Source organism: Panthera pardus, unplaced genomic scaffold (genome assembly GCF_024362965.1).
Source record: "Panthera pardus isolate Hobbes unplaced genomic scaffold, ASM2436296v1 HiC_scaffold_18, whole genome shotgun sequence".
NCBI classification, from domain to species: domain Eukaryota; kingdom Metazoa; phylum Chordata; class Mammalia; order Carnivora; family Felidae; genus Panthera; species Panthera pardus.
The window spans coordinates 9,191,788-9,201,116 of NW_026526743.1; positions in this window are offsets into that span (position 1 = coordinate 9,191,788).

Sequence of the window (9,329 nt, forward strand, 5' to 3'; positions counted from 1 at the left end):
CTCTCAAAAAAAAAAACAAACATTAAAAAAATTTTAAATACATACAGAATTGCAAAGGGCTGTGAAGAGTCCAGACAAAATAGAAAAAGAAAAACTACAAACAGATTAAACAGAGACAGAATGCAGACTGATGTTTCAGGGACTGGGGACAGAGGAAATTGGGGAAAAACTGCCTAATGGGTAAACTGGAGTGATGGAAATGTGCAACTAGGCAAAGATGATAGTTGAACAACCTGTAAATACACAAACTGCTCACTTGAAAATGGCTAACTTTATGTTATGTGAATCCTACTTTAATTAGAAGTTCTTTTTAAACTAGCTAAGAACTGAAGTTATTAATTTCACAATAGATTAAAAAATTTGAAACTAAGTCTATTTATATAACGTAAAAATAATAGTGTCTCCTAGGCTAGCTTCCTCTCATACTCTGCAGTTCTATCACTGGATCTATCGCCATGAAACATCCATGAGGTGAGGGATGCTATCACCAAATGTATTAAAAAACATATAATTATCACGAATGAATAAAAATAACGTGCACTTGCCCAAAATTAATAAACCCTGACTTCACAAAATTATCAGGAGACTATAGATAACCTTAAGGGTCATATGACCAAAACAACAAGGAATAACTTCTAATGAAGGTGGTATTACCAGTAGCAGTTAAGGGCAGAAACAATATTTGCCAGTTCCAGAAGATCAATGGAAGAGGTTGGCTGTGCAGAGGTACCAACAATACAGGAAACAATAATGGTGGCAGAACAACAGGATAGCGGTATGTGGGTCAACAAGAACACCGTGAACCTTAGAGTTCAGGTTAAATAGAAGATGAGAAACAAAATAGTACTCATGGGTTAACTGAAAAATGGTATTTCCAGAACCTTAAAAATTTTGTGGAGATCTATGCCATAAGTAACAGTGATGAAGAAGTACATGAAAGAAATTGGTCATGTTGCTATAAAGTAAAATTAGATATTTAACTATTAGTTCAGTATACTCAGAGTTACACGGTGGATCTATACACAGAGATGACTAAAATAAAACATTTGAACCGAAATTAAACAATATATCAAATTCATATAAAACCCAACAAGTTATCTTTAGACAAATTAAAACATACTATAGAAAAGGATGATATCTTATATAACTTTATGGACGAAATTTTTATAATTCTGGAATTAACAGTCATTTCATAACAAAACTATATTCTCAAGATATCCAATATTCCCAATTTTAAAATCCAAATTCATTCAAAAGAGAAAAGTATTTATTATTTTAATGTTTATTGATTTATTTTGAGAGAGAGAGAGAGAGAGAGCTTGAGGAGAGGAGGGGCAGATAAAGAGAGTGAGAGAGAATTCTAAGCAGGCTCCATACTGTCAGTGCAGAGCCCAATGCAGGGCTTGATCTAGGGAACTGTGAGATCATGACCTGAGTTGAAACCAAGAGTCAGAAGCTTAACCAAGTGGGCCACCCAGGAGCCCCAAGAAAAGCATTTATTAATAATGTGTTATAATGTCAAGCAAAACTCATGCAGAAACAGTAACTATGATTTTACTCACCCCATTTTAGAGGTTATATAGGTTTTGGGAAAAGGCGTGCTCACCCATAACCCTTAACGCTCAAGAAGCAAATCTTGTAAAATGTATGAGACAACATTCATTCACTGATTAAATAGTCCCACAAATTGCAGGTATAAGACTAACAACACTAACTTGAGGAGGAACAAGGGCATACACATGGAATGAATACTGTTGTATGAACATTAGTTTAGTCAACAATCTCAAAGACGGGTTTCTGAAGGCAGACAAAGATCTCACTAGAATACTTTCCTGTATTTCTTCACGCCAAATCAAAGGGGGATGACCCTTAGTGTACTCGATCACCACTGCCACAGTGCCCTTGAGAGACACTTTTGTGACACTCCAAAAACCAGAAGTCCTGGAGCCCTAAGCCAGGCTCTCATGCTACACTCGATGCCAGCATCCGGGAACATGCTGACCACTCTACTCAGGTGCTTTGGGGGCACAACTCCACGTAGCAGAATGGTGCTGTGACATCTAAATATAAGTGTTCTGCATCTAGAATGTTCTTTTTACCACTAAAACTTTGTATGGAAGAGTTCACCACACAAGTCGTCCAGTACATAATGGGTAGGTTATCACAACAGAAAATACGAGGATAAAAGTTCAGACACTAAGGCAGTGTATTTCACAACCCAGAAAGTTTCAGAGGCAAACCACACAAACTTAGGAGACTATGAAATCAGGGAGAGCCAAGGTTTTCCCACACTCCCAGACTAAGGAAGACCTGCAAGACAGAGACAAAGAAGATAAGAGACTAAGGAAAGGGGTTATACTTTGTGGGATGTTGAAACAGGACCTGGGATCTACCTACAGACTCCTGGCTGATGGCCTAAAGCCTGAAATACGGTTCCCATGAAGGACTGGGGATCAAACAAAGGTCCCCCCACCCGACCATTCCCAGTACACATGCCCCTAGAGCGTGAAAGTGGAAATGAAGAAATGGCAGAGGCATGGAGCAGGCAGAGGGCTTGGGACAGCCCATGCACCTGCCTCTGGCCCTAGATGCAAAGAGTGTTGCCATCATGACAGGTCACTCAAGCACATGAAACACGATACAAGCTGGAGAAGGCCCGCAGTCAGGACGAAGGGGGCCTCACCTAAGATCTGTGTGACTGACTAGAGAAGGAGACGCAACGAAGGAAGACGCCCCTTACAAACAGCCCTCCGTGTGCTCCCCAAGGTCGAACCAGTAAGGACTCCTGGGGGCAGAGAAGGGCATGCCTGGGTCGTGACAAAGACTTTGCCCTTGTCGCTGCCAGGAGCTGCACTACCACTGAGGAGGGCAGGAGACACGCACACACCAAGAAGAGGGTGAAGGAGGAGAATAACACCCTCCTTTGAGAGCCCACAAGAGATCAACTCTTCTTTTCCAAACACCTCTCCCACCCGGGAGAATGTCCCAAACAACATTTCAGGGAGTCAATTCCTCTCTGCCATCTGACCCTCACTTGCCTTCACATCTTTGATACCTTCCCACCCACCTGGGTTTTGCCGCTAGTTTCACCCCACTCCTGGCCGTGCAGGGCTCTTCCTTCCTCCACAGTGGAGATGATATTCAGCTCAGAAAGAGGGTCTTGCTGACAGGGAAACTGGTAGATGATGCCCTGCAGCTTTTCCATAAATTAATCCCAGTCCCTGGACAGCCGAGACCAAGGACATTCAACACAGGTGGGTTGTGAATAGCATTTCACAGACTTGTTCAGTGACCGACCTACATCTTCCAAATGCTTGAATGTTTGACAAATACAGATATCCAGCTCTCTTCCCAGAACTACTGAATCAAGAGTACAGGAGTAAAACCAGGCAATCCAATGTCTTAAAGTTTTGACATAAAGTCTTGTGTCTCCTCAACTTCTAGCGCCACCACTAACCTGCATGTAGTGAGCACGTCATCGGAGGAAAGGGGGCACTTCAAATCCAGACACCTCGGTGTGAAGCTTTTCATTTCTGGATCAACAGGGCTTCACTCTCAGTCAAACAGGGCAGGGACTCTCAAGCGCCTCCCAAAAGAAACACAAAGGTAGCCTAGAGCAGTTCCCAACCTCTGCAGGGAAACTATCCTCACCCAGGGAGACCAGGGTCCTGTAGTTCTCCAACATCACGTCCCGGTACAAGGCCCTCTGAGCGGGGTCCAGGCACTCCCACTCCTCCTGAGAGAACTCTATGGCCACATCCCTGAATGTCAACAGTTCCTGAAATGAAAGCACATTTCACCAAGAGGCCATCAGGAGAGTACTTCTTTCACAAAAATGAGAGAAAGAGAGGTATAAGAGTCAATTATAAATGCGTAATCAGGTAAGTACATAAAATATTTTAAACGAGCCACAAATCCCTGAATTTGCTTTGTTACATTTTCCATCAGAGAATTTCCATCAGCTAAACTATGGAGAATTTTACAATATTGTGCCAGATAAAATACACAAATAAAAAACTTCAACAAATGGTAGAGTATATGCAAGTTCTAGACAGTATCATTCCAAAATTCCAGCATCATTCACAATATGCCTGACCAAAGAAACTTCTTTCATGGTTTTAGTCACATTAATCCCAAACAATTAGTGCTTCTTTTCCAGGAATTTATAGGGAAATGTTTTAAACATATAAAATGATAAACACAGAGATTTGCTGCTTAACATATGGGTCAGCTATGGAAATGAGCTCCGAGCACATTTCCTGACCATGAATAGATGGGTTCTGTTGGAACAAAGTTCCAAGTCAACCCAGCCTACCTTCAACATATTCAGACGATGGACAAGGGGGACTTGAGGGAGCATCTACTTCAAAGCTGACACCTAACTCATAGACAAATCACATCAAGGAAGACACGTTGTGCAATATTAGACTAACTTACTAAACTAGGTTCTGTCTAGATCATAGACACACCAAGTGCACAGTGAAATAGTAAAATTATTCACTGATTAGAAAAAATGTTCCAACATATGACAAAAAGTAGAAAGAATGGAGAGCTGCTCATCTGAACTACACAAAATATATACTTTTTAATCAGCAATTTTCATTTAATCTAATGTCTTCTGGGGTCAAAGCTTTAAAAACTGCAACTACGTCCTATTTAGAAAAGAATAATAAGGGCTGGTTTGAGATGTCAACAAAGCTTATTGAAGAAGTTAATGATTATTTACAGAACACCAGATATCCAATACACTAACATTTACCTCTATTTAAAAAGATAATAATAATTAAATGCGAGAGAGGTAGAAAAATTAAATCCATTTAAAAGGAAAAGAGACACTTGATAGTGCTTTAAAAAGCATCATGTAGTGCCCGATTCAGTAATTTCTTGCTCTAGTCCACCTCCTTCATGCCATCCCAGGATAAGAGAAGGGGGTGACCCATAACTGACTGAAACAGGTCTCTCCCCTCTGGCTGATTAAGGTTGCAAATGCAAGCTATGTTATGATGCAAATAATTATAAAATGCGCGAGCCATATAAGCAGGAGTTCTGTAATTCTTTTTCCCATCTGTTCAATTCAAACCAGCAAATTTCACTTGTTATTTATTTTTTTTTAGAGAGAGAGAGAGAGACAGAGTGCGAGCTGGGGAGGGGCAGAGAGAGGGAGACCCAGAATCCAGAGGTTCCAGACTCTGAGCTGTCAGCACAGAGCCAGCGGTGGGGCTTGAGCTCATGAACCATGAGCTAAGTCGGACGCTTAACCGACTCAGCACCCAGGTGCCCCCAAACCAGCAAATTTCAAGTTAAAAACCTTATGAAGACACAGGTCACTGGATCACAACTTAATCACCCATATCCCATCAACCACCACTCATCCAGACCTGGGTTCCCCCTTTTTTCTCCCTCCGAAGCACTGTATTTCTATCAATCTGTTCAAGTCTCCCTCTTTCCTGATTCTCTCCGCTGTTTTTCCTGTGTTTCCCCATCTCCTCCCTTGCTTTCTCCCCTTTCCTCTCTTCCTTTCCCTACACCTACACTTTCCGGGGAACTCTTCACACCTATTTCGCCTTGTCCTACTCTTTTCTCCCCAGTCTTTCTGACTGTTCCACTCGCCATACGTTTCTGCCTCTCTCTGCCCCCACGGGTGTCCCCTCTGCTCGCCCTGTTCCATTCCCGCTTTCCGGTTACACCCCCTCCGCCCGGCTCACTGGCACCCCCATCGGATCTCGCACCGCTGTTTCTCTCCCCGCTGTCATCCTACCCTCTCCTGCTGTCTCTGTCTCTGCCTCGCCCGCCCGCAACCTTTTGCTCCTTCCCGCTCTGCGTTCGAAGCGCCTCGCTCTTGTGGCCCCACTTATGCTTGTGCTCGCTATTTTGCTCCCCTTGTCCTGGGGCGCCTCCCTTTTCTCCACGTTTCGCTCTTTTGTCTTCTCCGCCTGCCACTCTCCCGAGTTACTGCGTCCGCTCCCACGGTCCCTCTGTGTCGACCCTCTCACTGATCCTCCCTCCCTCCCTCATTCTCTCTGTCTCTCTCTCCTCATCCCTGGCCTCCCTGCCGCAGTCACGGCTTCCACGAGGCCCCTCAGCCTCGCGTGCGGGACGTGACCCGCGCTCTGACACCCCGCGCTCTCCCGTCCTCGGTCCCGCTCCTGAAAGCCCCTGCTCAACAGCGTGCTCTTCCCGGGCATCGGTCCTCCCATCACATGCGGGGCTGCAGGGGAGACTCCTAGGAGGCGGCGGGGTCTGCGCCACCCCAGGGCCAGACTCGGAGCCCCGATGGGCCCAGACCCACCAGGCTGCGGGCACAGGCGCCGAGCGCTGCCATCCACCCCGCACGCCCATCTCCCGAGACTCACGCGGCGCGGGGGACACGGGTGTCCAGGGACACAAGGCGGCAGGCGGCGTCTGAAGGCCCGAGGGCCCCGAGCACCACAGGCGGGGACCGACTCCGAACGATCCGAACCGAAACCATCCGGGACCCCCGAGCGGGCAGCGCCGCCAGCACGATTCGGTGTGTCCGCGACGCCACTCACCGCGGTGGGAGGCGCGGGGGAGGCGACGCTAACGTGCATTGAGACCCCAGACGCTGGGCGTGTGCGACTGTTGACTGGAGACGCTCACGTACAAAACAGAAAGTTCGAAACCCACTGAGGTCGATACGACCTTCGCTTCGGCCAGCCGCTTCCGGGTCTTTCAATAACTGCGCAAGAGCGCAGGTGGAAGATCCGGCATGGGACATGCCTGGAGGGAACGCTTCCGGTAATGGGCGGGGTGTGTCTATTGGCCAGGCCCCGACGCGCAACGGCTGAGGGCGGGGTTGAGGCGGGGCTTAGGTGAAGCTCTTCGGGCAACGGAGTGGACGCAGGCACCTGCCACACCTTGGCCCAAACGCTGCAGGCAGGATGGGGCGGGGCTTTGGAGGGGCGCTTCCGGTAACGGGAGGAAAACAAATATGGCAGCTGGACTGAGAGTATCCGGAGGGCCTTGACAGGGCGGTGACCTGAGCAGACTGTTTAGGCACCCGTTGAAACGCGACGTTCGTTCGGACTGGGGCTTGAGGGCAAGGCCAAGACTTCTGGGCGGGATGTGCGGGGGCGGGGGGGGGAGCCGTGCTGGTCTTCTCTGGGTGCCGATCCCTGGGCGTGTCTTGTTTTGGAAATTCCCACTCTCTGAATATGCTTTGTGTTCTCTGGGTCAAGACTGTTCCCTCCCCCCCCAATAAATTTTTTTTTACGTTTATTTTTATTTTTGACAGACAGAGTGCGAGGGGGAAGGGACAGAGAGAGAGGCAGAATCCAAAGCAGGCTCCAGGCTCTTAGCTCTCAGCACGGAGCCTGACAGTGGGGGGTCATGACCTGAGCCGAAGTCAGAGGCTCCACCGACCGAGCCCCGGGGCGCCCCTAGAGTTTTAGAGTTGTGTGGGGCGCTTGTGTTGAAAGTTTACATTTTATCAAAGTGACAATGGCTTAACTCAAAAACTTTTCAGAACAATCTCTTTATCCCTCTCTCGCTGCCCCTTCCGCACTTGCACTTTCTCTCTCTCAAAATAAATGAACTTAAATATATATGTATATTTCCACAACAAGAAACACTAAGCCCCTTGGCTGGGTGTGGAGACAAAGGAACTCCCTTGCACTGTTGCTGGGAATGCAAACTGGTGCAGTCACTATGGAATACAGTATGAAGATTGCTCATAGATTTAATTCTGTAACTACCTTATGACACAGTAATTTCATTGCTGGGTATTTACCCAACCAAGAGGAAAACACTAATTCACAAGGATACATGCACTCCTGCGTTTATAACAGTATTATTTACAATAGCCAGAGTATGGAAAGCAGATTAGTGTCCATTGATAGAGGAATGGGTAAAGAAGATGTGGCATAAATACACAATGGACTATTACTCAGCCGTAAAATGGAGTGAAATTTTGCCATTTCAAAGAAATAGATGGAGCTAATGTATATTATACTAAGTGAAATAAGCCGGTCAGAGAAAACAAATACCATAGGAATTCACTCGTGGAATTTAAGGAAAAAAGAAAAAAGAAAGAACAAAGGCGGGGGGAAAGACCAAAAAAAAAAAAAAAAGCCTTTTTATTGTTTTGAGAGAGAGAGAGAGTGTGTGTGTGTGTGTGTGTGTGAACAGGAGAGCAGCAGAGGGAGAGAGAGAGAGAGAGAGAGAGAGAGAGAGAGAAAGAAAGAATCCCAAGCCAGCTGTTCATTGTCAGCCCAGAGCCAGACACATTCTGGTCTTGATCTCACCTCCTGTGAGATCATTACCTGAGCTGAAATCAAGAGTCAGACACTGAACTAACTGAACCACTCAGGTGCTCACCCCCTAAAACAGACCTTGAACCTTAGAAAATTTATGGTTAGCAGAGGGGGAACTGGGTGGGGATATGGGAGAAATAGGTGATGGGATTAAGACTATACTTATGATGAACACTGGGTAGTATACGGATTGGCTAAATCATGATACTGTACACCTGAAACTAATGTAATACTGCAAGTTAACTATATTGAAATTAAATTTTAAAACTTAATTAAAAAAAAACTTTTCACAAAGTGGTAACAAGGTGAGAGGCTAAGAGAAAAATTACCAGGTGTACTCACAGCTGCAAAGAAAAGATCTCCCCCCCCCCCCCCCCCCCCCCCCCCCGCCCCACCCCTGCCGTCCAAAACCAGCCAGGGCGTGCCCGGTTGTAGTCTGACATAAAGGTGGGAACCAATCAAGTTCTGCTGAATGGTTTAAAATAAAGGCGGGAACCAATCGAGTTCTGCTGAGCGTTCAAATTTAAATGTCAACCAACAACAGCTCTGTAACCTCTAAAAAAGGTCCCTAACTTGTTTGTGCCGGGCTGTAAAAGAAGCTGTAAGATCCTTACTCGGGGCCTCTCAGCGCCACCGGCAACGAGTGCGCGGAGCACCGGGTTCGAACCTGCAATAAACAACCCTTGCCGCTTGGCTTTGATTCTGGACTCTGGTGGTTTGTTTTCGGGGGGGGGGGGGGGGGGGGGGGGGGGGGGTCTCTCGAATCGGGGCATATCATTGGCACATCCTGTGAGAGGCAGGCAGGGTCTGCAGTCTGGGACCAAGTCACCCATGGAGAGTCTATGTGGGGCCATGGCTGGGTCCACATATGTCTCCTGCATTAGAATTTAAGCAATTTAACTAAGTAAGGAGCGCTTCTGTCTGTGTAGGGGATGCAAACTGAAATGTGATATGCAATGCTCTACCACTGTGAAATGTGCCACTATTTACCGACATTTTTTCGGAACGTCATTTCCATTTCTATCCCCGTTTACCATGTGCTCAACCCTGTGCTCATTT